Genomic DNA, 18,598 nt, shown 5'->3' with positions numbered 1-18,598 from the left:
ATGATAAGCAAAGTAGTTCTCTTGCATTCCTTTTCTTTATCTTTATGGCCTGCTACTCCTGGCGGCAGGGCTTAGCCCTGAGTTTGTGGCTTTTGGGGCTTACTCTTTTAGTTTTATATTTTTAAACCTTAAATTTGTATAATTTTCCTTTCAAGTCCAGGTGGTCCAGGAAGCCACGTGGTCAACAGCTTGGTACTGTGAATGCTCCAGCTCTCTGATGGAGGTCACGGGAGAGAGGTCTACCCACAGGCCGGAGGTACCTGGAAGTTAAGATCCTCACTACTCATCCATGAGAACTGGGAGATAAGGAGTCTAGTTTTCTCACTCCTGGGTGTGTTCTTTACAGGGGTGATGTTTTTTACACCCACTAAGACAGGTCTTTGGAGAAACTAAACTAGTCCTGGTGGAAAAATCGTTACCACACTCATTTTCTGCTCCAGCCCACCCCTGCTGCCTCTTTTTGAGCTCCACATTCTGCATACTTGCTGACTAATCGTTGTCTGGGGCTCTGCTTCTCCAAAGCCCGACTGAGACATCCCTTAAACATTCCTCCCTCTACCAGCGGCCCCCGTGCATACTGATGTTCTGTAAATATCAGCAGGTGATTTGCTTCTTAATCTGTTCATGGTCCTCAGGACCCTGGGGTTAGTGGATCTGGAGAATATTAGTCAATCATGTGCTTTCTGAGCAAACCTTAAACAAACCCATCTCATTCACTGCTCAGCTTGTTCCCAGACAGCTGCCATGAAGCCCTCAGGGGTGACTTTCCTGTGCCTTGTACTTGCTTGCAGTAGGTGGGAGACGAATGTTAGGCTTCCTTAGTGCCCCCCCTGGGGTCTTTTGGCAGGGTGTTGTCCTATAGAACACAGGGAGCTTTTTCATTACCAACCTGGTGTTTCTTGGGTGATGGGCTTTCCCATAATTCAGAATCCGTGGGTCTGACCACCTGAAATCCCTGTGACCATCTAGTCAAAGAGAGCAGCCTGCTATTCTCAGGTTCAACACCTGGATCTGGCCTCTGAGTTCCCAACTCCTAGATCCACTGCCCCTTCTCTACCACTACCCTGATTGCCAATGGTATCTGACACGGAAGCTACTCTCCCAGTCTCTCCTGCCGCAGTTACTGGCATGGCACTGTGGTTAGTGTAGTCGTCATAGTGTGGCACAGAAACTTTGAGGCCTTTCTGATGTCTCTTGGACTCTTCTGTCTTAGGAAAGTTCCAGGCTGGTTCCTCCGTGCTCTGAGCAGACTGGGTGTGTGCCTCCCACCTCCTGCTGCCTCCCCGTCTAAACCACCATCATCTCCTTGCCGATTGTCTTCTAAAAATTCATTTGTTTGTTTGTATTTATTATTATAGTGTGTGTGTGTGTGTGTGTGAGAGAGAGAGAGAAAGAGAGAGAGAGAGGTGTGTGTGTGTGTGAGAGAGAGAGACAGAGACAGAGACAGAGACAGAGACAGAGGGACAGAGAGACAGAGAGACAGAGAGAGAGAGACGGGCAGAGAGAGAGCAGGTGCTTGTGTGAAGGGCAAAGGTAACTTTCTGGAGTGGACTCTCTCTTGGTTCTGCTGAGTTGCATGTTCTTGGGCTATTCTCCTGGACAGTCTCCTTCTCAGCCTCTCATCTCAGCACCAGTAGTACAGACCAGTGCTTCTTTTTACATGGTTCAAACTCAGGCCTTCAGGCTTTCCCAGCTGAACCACCCTGAACGCCTCTTTGCTGACTTTCTGTCTACCCACAGCACAGCACCCACATGCTAGGTCAGAGCAGATCTCTTTTCCACTCGGAGCCTTCCCTCAGCCTTAACAGGAGTGAAGGCCAAGTTTCTCCTGTGGCTGCAGGGCTCCAAAAGTCTGTTCCCAGCCTCTTCTCTTTTGTCTGACTTCATCTTTTAGTAGAACCCTCCTGACTGACTTCCTTCAAGCCGACTTACTTCCTCCAGGCTGACTTCATTCAGGCTGATTTCCCTCAGCGTACTTCCTCCTGGCTGACTTCCTCCTGGCTGACTTCCTCCGAGCTGACTTCCTCCAGGCTGACTTCCTCCAAGCTGATTTCCTTCATGCTGACTTCCTCCAGACTGATTTCCTACAAGCTGATTTCCTCTGAGCTGATTTCCTTCATGCTGACTTCCTCCAGACTGATTTCCTCCATGCTGACTTCTTCCTGGATGACTTCCTCCAGGCTGACTTCCTTCCTTCCCTCCAGGTTGACTTCCTCCTGGCTGACTTCCTCTTGCCATTTTAGTCTCTGCTTTTTTTTTTTTTTTTTAAACGCTTTACACACTGTCTTAGGGGCTTTGCACTGACTGTGCCTTCAGTCTGGAATATTCTTCCCTCAGAAGAGACTTTTTGCCTCATCCACTTGTCACTCAAATGTTACCCTACTTCAGACTTCCCAAAGATCCCTTCTCCAACCACTGTTACCTTGAAGATTAGAATGAGGTGGTGGTATTTGGAGACAGACATCCCCTATCTCACAGAGGACCAGGATCTCCTGTTGATGCTTTATTCTGCACTACCATCACTTTCTTCATTTTCTTGTTCCTAGGTATCTAAATGCAGGGAGGCCATGTTCTGCACAGGGCTTGTTAGTTTTAAACTGTTAACTTACTAGAACTTAGAATCCTAGAATCACCTGGGAAGAGCACCTACATTGATGAATTTCCTAGATCAGGTGAGCCTGTAGGCATGTCTTTGGGGGGTTACCTTGTTTGTTGATTGATGTGAGAAGATCCAGCCCACAGTGAGCGGCATCATTCCTTAGGCAGATGCTCCTGGGTTGTGTACATGAAAAAAAAATTGCTGAGCATGAGTGGCCCAGCCAGGAGAGAGCATAGGTGTGTTTCTTTCTCTCTGCTCTTGACTGTGGATATGATGCTTTAAGTTTCTGCCTTAACCCTTTGCTACCATGACTGTGTCTACCCTGAAACTGTAAGCTCAATAAAGACCCCTTTCCCACAAGGTGATTTTAGTCAGAATGTTATTATCAAAGTAATATAAATCAAACTAGAACAGACACAGGAGAACCATGTCTCTTCCTCTCTCAGCCCCCACGTTGTCCTTATACCTTTGACTTTCTCATGCTTCAGTATAGACTGAGAAGGCTGAGTTGAGGATGAACCAGTAAGGAACACAGTGCTCTGCTCTTCTGCCTTTTGAAGTAGGTAACTCTTCATAGTTCTGAGGCATAGGAACCCCTCTTTGACAGCTATGATTGAATGGGTTTACAGCTTGGCTCTTAGAGCACTGGTCTAGCATACACAAGGCACTGAGTTCAATTCCCAGCAATGCATGGTGACACACATTTGCAGTATTAGCATTTGGAAGATAGAATTGAAAGGTCGTGCCAGCTTAGGCTACCTGAGATATTGTGTGTGTGTGTGTGTGTGTGTGTGTGTGTGTGTGTGTGTGTGTCTGTCTGTCTGTCTGTGTGTGTGTGTGTGTGTGTGTGTGTGTGAGAGAGAGAGAGAGAGAGAGAGAGAGAGAGAGAGAGAGAGAGGCACATACCACTGAGCTAAAGCTTCATTTGCCTTATTTCTCTAGATATGGATTAGATAACAAAATCCTTTACTGTGAATTTGAGGCAGAATTTGCTTTGCTGAAAAATGTATGTTATTTTGGTGATATGGGGAAGGAAAAGGATATATTTTTGCATCCTTATAATTGCCCCACAAATGTATTAGCTACTTATGAACGCTGTTATAACAACGTATTGTGTACAAATAGAACTAGGGTCAAGTTTCTGTATTCATTGAGGTACACTTCCCCCACGGGTGATCAGCGGGTGTTTTTGCAGCATATAAAGGTCTGTCCTGTGCATTTGTTAATTTGAATCCTAGAGAGACCCTGTGAGGTGAGCAAGACATACATCATCACCCCATTTACACCTGAGGAACCACAGGAGGGAACTAACCTCTTTCTCTGTCTGCAGTTGCAGCAGGAACATTACATATGGTGGTTTATATAATCCTCATGATGACCCTCAGTAAAGGGTGTTATTGCTTATTGTATAGATGGGAGTTCTGTATCAAAGACCTAAAGCCAATTTCTTTCCACTCCTCATTCAGGATGTTCCTAAGGAACCATATTTTTTGTGCATGATAGGCATGGATTTGCAATGACGTAAATGGCTGTGATAAAGAGACTCTTGTTCTTCCAGACTCTTGTAACCTCCTTCTTTTGGTTCACTTTGCAAAGTCTGGAGTTTCAATCTTGCATAATGTGGGATCAAGATCTTGGAAACAGAATGGGAGGCAGAGAAAGAAGTTGAGTGGAAACAAAGAAAAGAAGCTGGGTGAGAAGTGGGAAGGAGAGGAGAGAAGGTAGGAGGGGTTGACATTTGCTCCTTTGTTGTCTATTGTAATGTTAAGTGCCAGGCCGCTAAGACCTGGTTGCCCTGGAGACAGGGGGCCCAATGAAGCTATGTGACCTTGTCACAAGTTATATTTGACTGGTAAATAAAGTTGTTGACATCCAATAGCTGGGCAGAGGCTGGGCAGAAGAGGCATGGGTGGGGTTTAGGGTTTCTGGGCTTGGTGGGTCGGATGACTTTCAGGTGGGGTGTTTAAAGTTTGGTGGGGTTGGTGAGGGCCAAAAGGAGAGATGGGGGAATTTCACAGAGAATATTTGTACATATTAGCTTGGATCCCTATTAATATTCTTTAAGTGATGCAGGAAAATTGGAATATGTGTAAAATTTCCTTTGGTTGCTGGTCAGTGCTCATTTGTATGTAATGCTGGGCAGAGAATGGTGCACCTGAGACCCCAGATTATGTTAAGGGTGTTAAGATTATTATGCAGATGTTTGATGAAGACAATTAAATGTGAAAGGTCAGGTATGAAAAATGTGGCTCAGTGATCGAAGAGTGAAATTAAGGGAGAGCCAAATAAAAGAGCATTATATAGCTATTTCCTGTGAATGAAAGTCCTTCCAGGAGGAAGGAGGAAGAGAAGGAGCAGGAAGAGGAAGAAGAGGAGGAAGAGGAGAAGGAGGAGGAATAGCAAGAAAAGGAAGAGGAGGGGGGAAGGGGAGGAGAAGGAGGAGGCAGCACACAGGACCTGGGAAGCTAGAGAAATGTACAAGACCCAGGAGACTCAGGAAACCTACAAGCCCCAGGAGGCTCAGGAAACCTACAAGACCCAGAGGCTCATGAAACTTGTAAGAGTAAATAAAATTTTAGGAACTGACCAGACTCAAAATGTCCTCCTAGATGAGTTTATATAAATGATTAATAATTGCTGGAGCAGGATGATGAAGACTATTTGGAATGGTATCTGTCTGAAAGTTGTGCAGGATACCACAGTGATGAAGCTTTTGGAAGCAGTCACCCAAGCTTGGTGGGCTTGTTGGTAATTAAGATAAATGGTTCACCCATGATCTTGTAAATAACTCATTGGTGAATAAACTCATTTAGTCACCAACTGTAGGGAAAAACTGCTAATTAAGATCAAAGTCCACCATGACCCAAAGACCTCTGGCATGGAGCAAAGTGAGAGACTCGCTTGTTAGCAGGTTTTCTCCTTCTTTGACCTTGTCTGGGGGATTCTAAGTCTTGACACTTGCCTCTATAGGAGGAATGTCACGTAGCCTCAATTAATTTTTAGGGTCAGTTTCCTTTTTCCCTACAAAACCTATTCAGCCAGCATCTGAGATTTCGGAAATGTTTCCCTATGCTAATGAGGTATGTCAGCTACCCTAAGCCTCCAGTCAATGACCTTTGCCCATCCTGGATAGCCCTACCCTCAGTCTTCCCAAACTTTACAAGCCTTCAGTCACACTAAGTGAAGTTGACCTGCCCTCTAACAAGTGGTCCCTATGTGGTCATTCACTATAGGTCCTCACAGAGCTTCCGAAACCCCTCCTCAATGTCTCTGTTCCCCACTGCCCTCAGCCAATGTCCCACTAGAGTGGGGAGACCCACAACCAATATAGACTGGAATAGAATGACTTATTGATTTTTTTCATTGCCCTATTTATCTGGTGTGAATAGAAGTAGTCCCTCAGGAGAACTCACACGAGACAAAGATTAAAACAAATCAGAACATAAAAGGCAGTAAATTATTAGAATAACAGATATGGTAGGCTTGGGTGTCAGGAAAGCAGAAATCAAGGAAAGTTAATTAAAGTCAATTTGTCGTACACAAAGCTTTCTAGTCTTGTCCTAAATTTTCTGAGTTGCGATTCACTATTAGGAATATACTTTCAACTACCATTCATATACACGCACCCATACAAAACTTTTTTTTTTTTTTTTTTTTTTTTTGGTTCTTTTTTTCGGAGCTGGGGACCGAACCCAGGGCCTTGCGCTTCCTAGGCAAGCGCTCTACCACTGAGCTAAATCCCCAATCCCCAAAACGTTTTTTTAGAAAGGAAATAGTGCTTACTTTTGAGGACCCCCCATGAGTCACTTCCTGTTGTGTTTGTGTCCTTAGTGGCTCTCTGCCACCCTGGTTCGGCCAGGGAGACGCTGGCCAGCATGGTGCGGATGTGGATTGAATGAGTTGTGTGTACAATGGAACTCATCTTCTTAGAAGGGTTGACTCTTGGGATGTTCCCTCTGAGGATTAAACTGATGTATTCTGGCAGTCCCGGTGTGGCCCTGTGGAAAGGCTAGTTGGGGAAACACGTTAGCTCCTCACCACCAGCAAACACCAATTTGCCAGCCATATGAATGAGTTCCTTGGCAGTGAATCCTGCTGCCCCAGGTGAGCCACCCCATCTGTTGCCGTGACTGAGATGAGCCATCTTCGATGATCCGTGGCAAACAGTGGAGTCATCGGCTTGTTTTAGGTACGTTTAGTTTTGTTCTGCAGTGCTTGGTAAGCAAACATCTTGATTATACATGATGTACCACGGTCTTCTTCATTCTATTTGCCCTCATCTCGTTTATATAAACTGCTAAATTGGTTCACGACCCACTAATGAGTCATGATCCCGTTAAGAAGTGCTATTCTAATCCAAAGCAGATGCGTTTGAGATAACCCGTCTTCGAGCCTCAAGCTTGGCTCTGTTGCTCCTGAAATCGTGAAGTAGACAAAATGAAAGTAATATCAAGGTGTCACTTGGTCCAGGTCCTCTCTCCAGGAAGGGCTGCCCCTGCCCAATCGGACAATTGTATTCCATAGACATTGTACCTGAGAAGGCAGTCAACCTTTCCTTATCCTAGCTCTGGATCCTGTAAGTGCAATGTGCAACCAAGCATGATGTACAAATGCTAGCCAGGTGCCGTATCCATTCCAACAAATAGGAGAAAGATGTCATCCCTTCCCCTAGACACTCATATGTCTCCCCTTGATTGCTCCCGTCCCTGGGTTAAGAGGAAGCAACTGCTTTCCTGCACTACTAAACCTTCCTAGAACACAGTCTTATCAAGGGACTTCTTCCTCTTATACAATTACTCCAGAATGGGCTCAATGGATCAAATGGAGCAGATCACCAAGGGAGCGTGGTTAAAGAAGAGTCCCAGGTCTCGTGAAGATGCCTTGTCTTAAAATGCTCCTGAGAGTGGAGTCTGTCCCTCTCTCTGTATCACACCAGGTCCCTCAGCTTACTCTTGACACCTTGGCCATCAAGCGTAGCTGCATTGACAGGCTTGTGGTGGATCCACGTATTTAATAGCAACAGGCTCACATTCTAGCAAGGGGATGTGTATCTGCATTCTGTCCCCACGCCCACACGCATGCATGCGGAAGAAACAGAAGCTTCATCAAGCTCAGGATGTGTGCTGAGTCCTGACATTTCATTGCTTTAATTTTTTTTTTTTCAAATGCTGGTTGTTACTCATCGGGCAAGCTTATGCTTCACCGATGGGTCTCACCGTACAGCTAGAAACAAACCGACCTGAGCCATAGGTCTATGCAGGAGGCATGGCTGGTCCTCTCACAGATTTGCTGTAATGATGGTCATTTAGAGTTTCGAGGCTTGCCCAGCTGCCCTTTGATTGGAATATTACCAGTGCTTACATTTATGTAGCACTTAGCTGCTTCGTGGTTCAGTGCATTGAGCCTTATGAGGACCCTGGGAAGGGTTCTTTTCCTTGTAGCTGGCTTTCCAATGGAGTCTAGCATAGGCTTCAGGTTTGAGTCTTGAGGTGCTGGGGATCCCCCCTTCAGAGAAGGCATCCGGATGGGGTCAGGACGGAGGAGGAGCTGGGGTAGGGGTGACCTCTGTTTTTTTTTTTTCCATGATTTTCATTCCTGAACAGGAGATGGATTCTGACATCTGGGAGTGAGTTTGTGAAAGGCAGCAATGCTGTTCTTGTGTCTAGCTGACCCTGAGTACGGTCACTGCTGGGGTTGTGCACAGAGAGAAGCTGGAGGGAACTGTAGAGACAGAAGTCAGGGTGACTTCTTGAGTGTATGTTTATCTGGTCACCTTCTGGGGTGAGAAGTTCCCTGGGTTTATTCCGAGGCGTCACCAGGATTTAGCTTTCACAGGCCATGGACAGCCATGATGGGCACTCTGGAATAGGAAGCTTTTCACCCGTCCGTCCCATCGCTCCCGTCCTCTGGTCCACTCCTCCCAATCCCCTCTGCACAGTCAGAAGAGGTTCCACATTCTCTGTCTGTCTTCGGGTTCCAGATGGTCTTGGCTTTCCATCATTTTGACACTCCAGACAGCCCCAGAAATCAAAACAGATTCAAAACTGTGCCATTTACGTTGTCCAAGAATGCCAAACACATCGTCCGTGATTGAGTTAGTGGCTGCAGCTGGGTGTGGATGAAGACAGACAGCTAATGAGGTAATTTTTCTAAGTGCAAACTGTAAACACGATAGTGGTTTCCTCTCCCTCTGAGCCTCCCGAGTCTCCCTGTCTCCCTGCTTTCTGCAGAGACCCACCACCGAAGTGCATTTCTCCATGGTTACAGGCTAATCTGTGGCCTCCCCTAAGTGATATATTGGGCTCCCAATTCTTAGTACTTTAAAACGTGACCTTATTGGAGGAGTCTCCGCAGAGGTTAAAATGGGGCCACTGCTGTCGGACAGTTTCCTGAGGCCAGACATCTCAGGAACAAGTTCTACCTTGCTGACAGGGTCCAAAAAATTCATGTTGCCAGGTACCGGAACCCAACTCCTGTCCTGCTTCTTCAGATGTTTCATGTTTGTCTCTTAACCAGTAAAGGATAGAAAGAGGGAAGTTGCCTTTATCCTGTTATCTAAGCCAAGGCATGCAAGTCACTAACGTGCTGCTGGTCTGGGCCGCTTGCCTGGTCCTTTGTCCCTTTCTGAACTCCCGGTCTGTACCTTGGTTCAGTTGACTATGAGCTCCTTGCACTCCCTTTGTTCCCCTTATCATTCTAAATTTTAGGTCAGAGTCCAGCAGGGGAACTGGCTATAAACGCTGACTCAAGGACCCTGAAACCAGGTGACCCGGAGAAAGTCCAGTCACCAACTTCATCTTCCTTGTTTAACCCCTTGTGCCAAAATATTATTGGTCAATGCAACAGCCCACCCCACTCGCCCTGGCTTTGTGTTCCTATCCTTTGAAAATGTTGTACAAATCTCCCTTCGGGATGCAGTTCAGATCCTGAACTGGCTGCCTCCCTGCATGCACAGAGATTAAAGCTGTCATGTTTAAACTTCTGTCTCTGAAGTGAGTTTTCTCGGCTTCCACCCGGAACCCAACACCCACTATGGCGGGAATCCATCCAATATAACTAGTTGTCATGTGACAAAAGGAAAATTTGGATGTTGAGACACACTTAAAGGAAAGAGGCAAAGGCCACAGTTTGGTGACTATTTACATATCAAAGCAGACCCTGCCTCCAGGTCCTCCCAGCATCCTTCAGTCCCTCCCTCGAATACCCTCCCTCCAACCCTATACTTTCCATCCAGGGACTGGGCTGCCCTTCTCTTGAGAGGCTCCTTCCTGTATAATTGAGATGTTTTGCTCCCTCTTTCTCTCTCCTCCTCCCCCTCCTCCCCGTCCTCCTCCTCCTCTTCCTCCCCCCCCTCTTCTTCCTCCTCTTCTTCCTCCTCTTCTTCCTCCTCCTCTTCCTACTCTTCCTCCTCCTCCTCTTCTTCCTCTTCCTCCTCCACCTCTCTTCCTCCTCCTCCTCCACCTCCTCCTCCTTCTCCTTCTCTCTCTGCCTGCTGTCCTTTATCTCTCTTTCTCCCGGTCTGCCTCCCCATGAAGACTTCACAGCCTCAGTCCTTGGGGCCAGAAGCAGATTCTCAATAAACCTGCTGTTAATATATTCTAATTTGGCTTGAATTGGCTCATTTCACTAGCAGATAAATAACCCGTCACCAAGGTATGGACCGGACACACCTTCCTTCAGAAGCTTAGGGATGAACCAGATCTGTCATTGCTATGACTGCAGGAGCACAGCCTTTAGGTTTGCAAGACAAACATCCAGCAGCCAGCTGTCTATGGTGCTTTGTTCTCTCAGCTCCAGCAGACATAGACACAAGCATCTAATGGCGGTTCCCTCTCCAGGATCATCAGAGAAAGGGAAGGTAGGGGAAGACTGAGGGAGTTTGCTGAGAAGGTGACAGAAGAGTTTATTTGGGCTCCAGGGTTCTTGGCTTTACCAGGACACCCAAAACCACACTAGGGTTCTGTGATGTTTCTGAAATATCTACAGATGATATCCCGACTACAATCAGTTACAAACTGTTAACCCATCCCTCAGCGTGGCTTTCCCTGCACCCCTTTGTGCCACACTGAGTGATCTTCAGGCGCCCACACAGTATCGCTTGAGCTGGTCAAGCGCATGGGTAGGGATGTGACTGTATGCATGGGCGTGGGCACTCCATTTCACTGTCCACACCTGCGCACACCACTGCTGGGACAAAATACTTAGTATTTTATAGACCCAGCTTAAGGAAGGTTTATTTTAGCTCACATTTAAGAGGGGTAGCCCATCACCGTGGGGGAGGATACCGCTCTGCCTGTGGTGTCAGCGTCACGTCTCATGACCTATTTGCATACTGGAGCACTGCTGGTGCCAGGATGGCTTCCAGGGTTTCTCCTGCTGTGCTCCATGCCTGAGCCCTGTGAAGTAACACAGAGATGTCGGCAGACATCACACCAGTCCACAAACAGTGTTTGTGGCAGCCGGCGCCAGAGTCCTGAGGGCAGAGGGAAGTGTCAAGGTTCGTGATAGATGCAGGTAGATAGCGTGTGGGGATTCTTCCAGTCTGAAACATGCACAATCCTCAATTAGCTCAAGGAGGTGTGACAAGAAGTAATGAATACAAATATCACGTTATTGTTTCTGTTTTGTAACAGACTCGTGGTGTTTGTCAGCCTCTTAGAACTTGTAATTTTTCGTGATTTTTCTTATTTAAGGTGTTTATCTCCTCACTTCACTTCGTGTTCACAGTCTTGTACTCTCTTCCTTAAAAGGAGTCCTCAGATTGCATCAGCTCCAGACACCATCCATTTAGACTCAGCCCTGGGTGTAAGAAAGGAAGAGGGGAGGGGAGGCAGAGAGGGAAGGCAGGGGATGAAGAGAAAAGCAGGCTTGAAGGACATTGGAGAGGGATGGACGGTGTGTCAGTTCCTGCCTGATGCTGTGGTGAAAGACCAGGACTAAGGCTCCTGTGGAAGGAAGAGTTTATTTTGGCCTCTGGTTCCAGAGGGTGAGTTCACATGAGTGAGGGAGATGTGAGGCAGGCAAGTGGACTGGAATTAAAGGTCACATTTCAAACATGAAGAGGAGAGAGCAAATTGTAAATTTGTAAAGCCTACCCCAGGGAAGCCCTTTCTCCAACAATTCCATGCCACCTCCCGAAACAGTGCTACCAAATGGGACCAAACATTCAAATATCTGAGCTTACGTGGAACATTTCTCCTTCACAGATATAAAGGTCTGAAATGGAGGATGGGTAAGAGGGCTTTGACCTGTGGGACCAGAGTGGCCTTTCCCAATGGCGTTCATTACCTCATGGTAAGGTTCATACCTCTATTGTGTCTGGGGTCCTTTTCCATCTTTCTCCCCCAATACACAGACTCTGTGAGAGTAGGAGCTGTATTTGGCTTGGGCCATTGACTATAGCTCATTGAACAGTCTCTGGAATGTAAAATGCTCAATGTAAATACTTATGAAAAGACAGTAGCGAGAAGTACAGAGTCACAGACGTGTGGATCCTGGAAGACTAAGGAAGGTTAAGTGACTCAGTGTCTTCTAAGTGAGTTTGCTCCTGGTGTTCTGAGGGGAAGGATTCTCTCAACCCGGGGATGCACATATCATAGTTTATTCAGCACCCATGGCTTAACCCGTTATGTGCAGTTATACTCCGTGTTGTGGGAACTCCTGAAGCTGGGAGAATCTGCTCCCAGTTGAGAATGGCTAATCTAGTCCAACTCCCTCGTGATAGGAGGAAAAGGGTTGGTGGGACAGCTCAGCAGATAAAAGCACCTGCTGCCCTCTATTGCCTATATGGTGGAAGGAAAGAAACAATTCTGCAAGCGGCCTTCTGACCTCCACATACTCACCATGAAATGGAGGTGACTCTGTGTGTGTGTGTGTGTGTGTGTGTGTGTGTGTGTGTATTCCAGGTTCCCGATGGGCCCAGCAGAGAAGAGTCCACCTATGCAGCCCCTGGAGAAGTAAGGCATCAGCGCTCCCCTGGGATCTCAGCCACGGATTTACCTCCAGGGACAGCTTGCCCCAGGTTCTTCACTTCATAGGGGAACTTCATACTATAGGCCATTTCATACCTTCGAAAACTGCAATCAATGTTGATTAATAAATGATTTTCCAAGGCTGCCCCAACAGTGTGCTCAATTTCAAATCCATTTTCCTTGTTTAATAGACCGAGAAGGGTTGAGGGATGACTCTAGGTTGGGGTGCTTTGTCATGGTCGCACTAAACTTGCCTCACAGGAGTGTCTACACATCCCTGGAGACGGGCGAGGAGAGGGGCAGGCCTGGATTCAGCAAAATCTACATTCCTCAACCCTGTATTCGAATGCCACCTCCACAGCAAGGGTGGAGAAGTCTGGAAAACATTTGTTTCAGCATTTTCTGGAAACAGGAGCTTCCAGTCTCCTCCTATTGGCCCTCCAGGAAGAGTGTTCTTAAAATCAAGACAGTGAAACTATAGTTCCAACTATAGTCAACCAAACTACAGAAACTAAAGTCAACCAAGCAAAAGAAAGACTGAATAGGAGAGTCCTTAACACTAACCCACGCTCATTAACTTGCTATGGGCTCATGCCTCTAAATTTCTTCTACATTTTATTTTTCTCTCTCTCTCCCTTTCCCTCCCTCTCCCTCTCCCTCTCTTTCTCTTCCTCTCTCTCTCTCTCTCTCTCTCTCTCTCTCTCTCTCTCTCTCTCTCTCTGTGTGTGTATATAAGTACTATTAGGGTCAAGGGACAATTATTATGAGACAATTTTTTTGGTGTATGTGTCACGTGGGCTCTGAAGATTGAACTTGGGTCTTAAGGTTTGGTGGTAAATGTCCTTACCCACTAAGGCTTCTTACTGGTCCTGGGGTTGATTCTTTTTCAAAAGCATTAGGAATGATACCTTAGAGTCTACTCACTCACTCAAAGACACAGTCCTGACTCACAGTGTTGTGGGGATGGGATGCAGGAGGCACAGAGGTCTTTGTGCTCACAGATAAGCACTATGAGAACCCAGAAGGTTGAGCATGCGTGGTTGTTCCTTCAAGGGAAGAAATGCAACACCTGGTATCCATCCAGAAGGCTGGGAGTGAACACGGTTAATAGGCTGGTGACCTTTGTGCTATCCGTGGGGCTAAAGGCTTTTCCAACACTGGATTCTCTACCAGATCCTTGTTGCCAGTTTATTTTTCTCAGTCATCTATAGAATCCATCTTTATGGCCTTTACAAAGAGTTTCAATGTCATCATGTCTAATCTTTATTTAACTTACTTTGTTCCTCAAGGAGATTTATAAATGCTTTGTTGCGAATGTGGTACAGAGTTAATTATTACCAGAATAATGCTCACCAAATTGTGCTGTGCTTAAACATGCCTAAAATAAACCACTCGGAGTCAGGCTCCAGAAGTTTGAACCAACACCAGCTACTGTTGAACTGAACTGCCTTCTTGCCTCCCATGGATCGTCACTCTGCTGGCTGTGAAGGTCTCATGGGAGCCTCTGCCTACCTAGATAATGAGCAAAAGGAGGTTGAAAAGGTCAAGAAAAGAGTAGTAAAGACCAGGGAGAACTGGGTCTGGGGAACTTGGGACCCTCTCAGCTTTCTCAACTGCACAAGGTCACTCCTTTCTGGGCTAGATTTCCTCTTTGTATAACAAGGAGGGTGATTGAGATGGTCTACAGTCTTCTACGAGTTCTGATGTATGTGTGTTTGTGTGTGTGTGTTTACATATTGATGTGTGTGCAAGTGCATAAGTGAGAGTGTATGTTTGCTAGGTAGGTTTCTTTCTTTTTTTTTTTTTTTTCCGGAGCTGGGGACCGAACCCAGGGCCTTTCGCTTGTTAGGCAAGCGCTCTACCACTGAGCTAAATCCCCAGCCCTGCTAGGTAGGTTTCTGTTGTTGTTAATCTAAGCTAGGATCATCTGGGAAGAAGGAATATCAAGAAAACACATCTACCAGACAGGCCTGTGGCCATATTTGTGGGAGCATTTTCTTGATTGATGTAGGGTGACCCAGTCCACTGTGGGTGTGTTGTCACACATGAACAGGTGGCCCGGGGTGTTTAAGAAAGCAACCTGAGCAAGCCATGGGGAGCAAGCCAGTGAACAACGTTCCTTCATGGATTCTGCTTCAGTTTCTACATCTGGGCTCCTATCTTGAGTTCCTGCCCCGACTTCCCTTTATGAAGGACTGCAAGCTATAAGATTAATACGCTCTTTCCTGCTGGAGTTGATTTTGGTCCTGGTGTTTATCACAGCAACTATTTAAGAGCAAACTAGGACAGGATGTGAGTGCATGCGTGTGGGGAACACAGTCAGTCTTGGGTATCATTCCTCAGGAGCTGTTTACCTTGTTTTTTGAGATGGGGCCCCTCTCTGGGACCTGAAGCTCATCAATCAGGTGTAAGTTGATTGGCCAGGCAGCCCCAGGAGTCCCCATGTCTCAGTCACGCCAGCACTGGAATTACAGACTCAAGCCACTGTGTCTGGCTTTCCTCAAGGATGCCAGAGATTAGAGATCATATGTCTGCAGCAATCACTTTGCCAGTTGAGCTGTCTTCCCAGTCCCCAGTCTGGAGCTTTTAAGACCCCGTGATGCTTGGACTGCTGGATGCAGCCCTGGTCTTGGATCCGCAATGATGAGACCTCTCTGGGCAGAGGCTAGGTGGCTCTTGTTCTGCCAGGGGAAGGGGGCGTGCCATGCCTGGACTATACCCCCAAGTATCACCCATCACATTTTGTGATCCTGAGAGAACTAACCAGGCTCATCGGGAAGCACGAGGACATGACATGACTAAGAGATCCTCCTGAGAGCCGCTCGAGTTCTAGAAAGAATAGGTGGATGTTGTCATGGAATAGATTGGGTTTGTGAGCACCCTCCTCCACCCCGGGAAGTATCATTGAATGCTCCCCTCCCCCACGGCTTTAGATGTAGGGGTGTTTGTGCACATTCATGGCTCCCTTCTGGGATATGTTTCTGGGGTGCGGTCACTTATTCACAAATTGAAATCCTAAGCACTAAGTACTTAAATGTAGGATTAGTTGTGTCCCCAGTCCTCTCTGCCACAGGCCACAGGATTCGGCTGCTCGGGGAAGGCAGGATGTGGAAAGTTTTGACCGGGACCGGTGTTGAGCTGTAGAGAAGCCGTGGGACACCTCTCTGGATGTGAGGAATCTCAGTCTGAAGTGCTGGACAGCCAAAGCCCTGCTTGGGGTTCCCCAGGCCTGCAAGAAGGTCAGGGCTGTCTGGTTCTCAGGCTGCCAGACATCCAGGCACCGCTAGAAGCCATGCGGAAGATCTAAGAAGAGAATGAGAGCCCATACATTTAGCCTGGGGTAGGAGGGAGTGGCGGGGGGGGGGGGGGGGGGGGAAGCTCTGGCTGGTCCCTTGGCTTGTCAGCAGTTGGCTTGAGATTGGACTTGAACTTGGTGTCAGCCTTGGTTGGGAGCACAGAGAGGCCTTCGTGTAGAAGGCCTTCTCTGTGGCTTTCCACAGGAGATTTGGATGAAAAGAGACAGTCCATGGTTTTAAGGCATTTATTGTCATGGCAGAAAGTTGATGAGTAAAACTGTACCCACTTCTCTGGGTGGGCCTGAGATTAAATACCTTTTGCAGGGAGGAGTGTCTGGGATGGAGAGTTTATTGGCTAAGCCTCCAGGCCTTTAGGTACCTCATTATAATGGAGATCTGTCTTGAGCAAGTAACATCCTCTATCTGTGGAGAGATTTGGGGTGTTGCCCTTACTGATGGCCACAAATCTACAGGAGCACAGCCACTAGTGACAGGGGCCTGGTTCCCCGGGGAAGCGCCTACCTACCGTCTCTTCAGTATTTCTGGGGTTTTGATCCTTAGCTCACCTGGAACAAGTCTGCCTTTCACAGTCCCACACTTAAATGCAGCAGGTACCAAAGGTTAGGCAGTGATCCATCCCCACAGAGAATTTACAGTGGAGTTGGGATCCCATCCTGAAAACTCTATCTGGCTGCTTTATGCCCACTGCTAATGGGTATCCCCCTCCCCCCGCACCAGGAAGCAGCAGTCACTTCCTGTAACAAACGGCATTTCCTGTTAAACATCCCTTCTGGACTATCCGTGCATCCATGAGAAATGAGCGATAATACTACTCAAGACACTGACATCTGCCTCAGAAAAACTGTGTGTGGCCTCCGAGGACCTCTCTAAACCACCTCTCATCTACGAGGGCACCTGCTCATGCAGGGGCTCGTCAGGGCAGGACCCGCCAGTCAGCTTCATTGCTCTTTCAACAAGCGGTCACATCTTTACCTGATATACTGATCCCTCTTCATGCAGCAAGCGCTGGGGCTTTGGGCAAACACAGGACTGCTGTCTCTTCTGCTTCCAGCAGGGAGAATGGTTTTGTTAAGAAAGGAAAGATCTTTGGAGTGAGGAAAACAAATCTCGAAGGGAGAACTATGTGAGGGTTTTGGGTAACCTGTTGAAGAGTCGGATGTGGAAAAGCAGGACCCGGTGGACAGTGAGTGGATTGTATTCTGTGTGCCACGGGGAACCACAGAATGTTGTTGAGCCTGTATAAATGAAAATAAAAGAGGAAAACACACAGTGCCAATCAATATAGCTATTCCAGACAGGAAGAAGACCTCGAAGTCAGGCTAGGAGGTTTCCAACGTTTGTAGCAACTCTGGCAAGAGGAACAAGACAGGAAAGGAATCTGCAGCTCAAGGTGTGGGGACGGAGAGGCAGAGGTGGCTGGGGAGAAGAGGGTTAAAACTCAGCAGCACAGCAGGTCCCTAGAGATGGAGTGAACAGCAATCAGGGCCACCAGGGCCTGACTCAGCAGCATCTACAATCATCTCTCATTAGGGCTCCCAGGTCCAAGTGGCCTGTGATTGTTTTTCCTCTAATTAATTTTTTTCTCCTCAGAGGCGCAATGGGAGTATTCAGCAACTGCCCGCCTCCCCCAAGAATTCGGGGACCCAGGGACAGATTAACCACAGGCCAAACTTCCCAAACTTCTGTAGTTGTTTACGGGAAGGAAGATGCCGGGTCGTTTGCTGTTTTGAGTCATGGCCATGTCTCCTGAAGGCTGGAAGTCAGAGTGATCTTTCTGAAGCTGTTTATAGCAGTCCCAGCAAGGTGCCGGGATTACCTTATGCATCTCCAAGGAAGAGCATGGCAGCTTCCCCTATAGCAGACCTGGCTGCATATCAAGGTGTTCTCACGCCTGCAGGACACAGGTGGTCGGGTGGGGGCTTTGTTGCCCACGACCTTGACCTTCCTTTCTCCACTAAAGCCTTGAGCCTCCATGATAGCTGTTACCGCTTGTCTTAGGCTACTGAGGCAGAAACACGGTGCCCCCATCTGTGCCCTCTGCTGTATCTCTGCAGTTGGCACCCAGGTCTAGACTTCCTTCTCTGGACACACTCCCCACCCCCACCCCACAGCCAGCCTTGGCACCCACAAACATAAAGACCCAGTCTACTGCTCCCTCAACGGCTAATCTCCAACCGGCTTTTACCTGCGTCTCTTAGTGTTTCTCATGTGGTTCTTTTCCTTTCTGCTGCCCCCACCCTCCAGGTTAGAGGCTATTCTTAGACTCCTCCAATAAATTCTTTCTTTGCAGGGAAGGACGGTGGCTGATACTTAGGGTGACATCTAATCTTTCATTTAAACCAAGACACTCCCAAGACTGCTAGCTGCTGCTGACAGCTGATCCTTTTTTATTGACCCTCTGTTCTTATGTGTTCTGACAGCTCCTTCCTGCACGCCCCAGGCCTTTCCCATCCTCTCGTAGCAGAAGCCCGAGCCCACACTGCCAGGATCAGTTCCACGCCACAGATCCAAAGGAGCCTGGCGAACACTCAGTTTTCATGGTTGGGAGTGTTCAAGGAATGGAATCTTGTTTTATCTGGCGGAGGTTCCCAGGGGACTGAGCCCCAACTGCCCACTGTGTTAACCAGGACTGGCTCACTCCCTTCACATGCATCTTCTCCTTTTCCCTAGGCAACAAACATCTTGCATTCAATTTTTTGTCTCAGAAACCA

This window comes from Rattus norvegicus, chromosome 9, assembly GCF_021556685.1.
Source record: "Rattus norvegicus strain SHRSP/BbbUtx chromosome 9, alternate assembly SHRSP_T2T, whole genome shotgun sequence".
NCBI classification, from domain to species: Eukaryota; Metazoa; Chordata; class Mammalia; order Rodentia; family Muridae; genus Rattus; species Rattus norvegicus.
The sequence above is the reverse complement of the archived record's forward strand: the minus strand, read 5'-3'. Positions refer to the sequence as shown.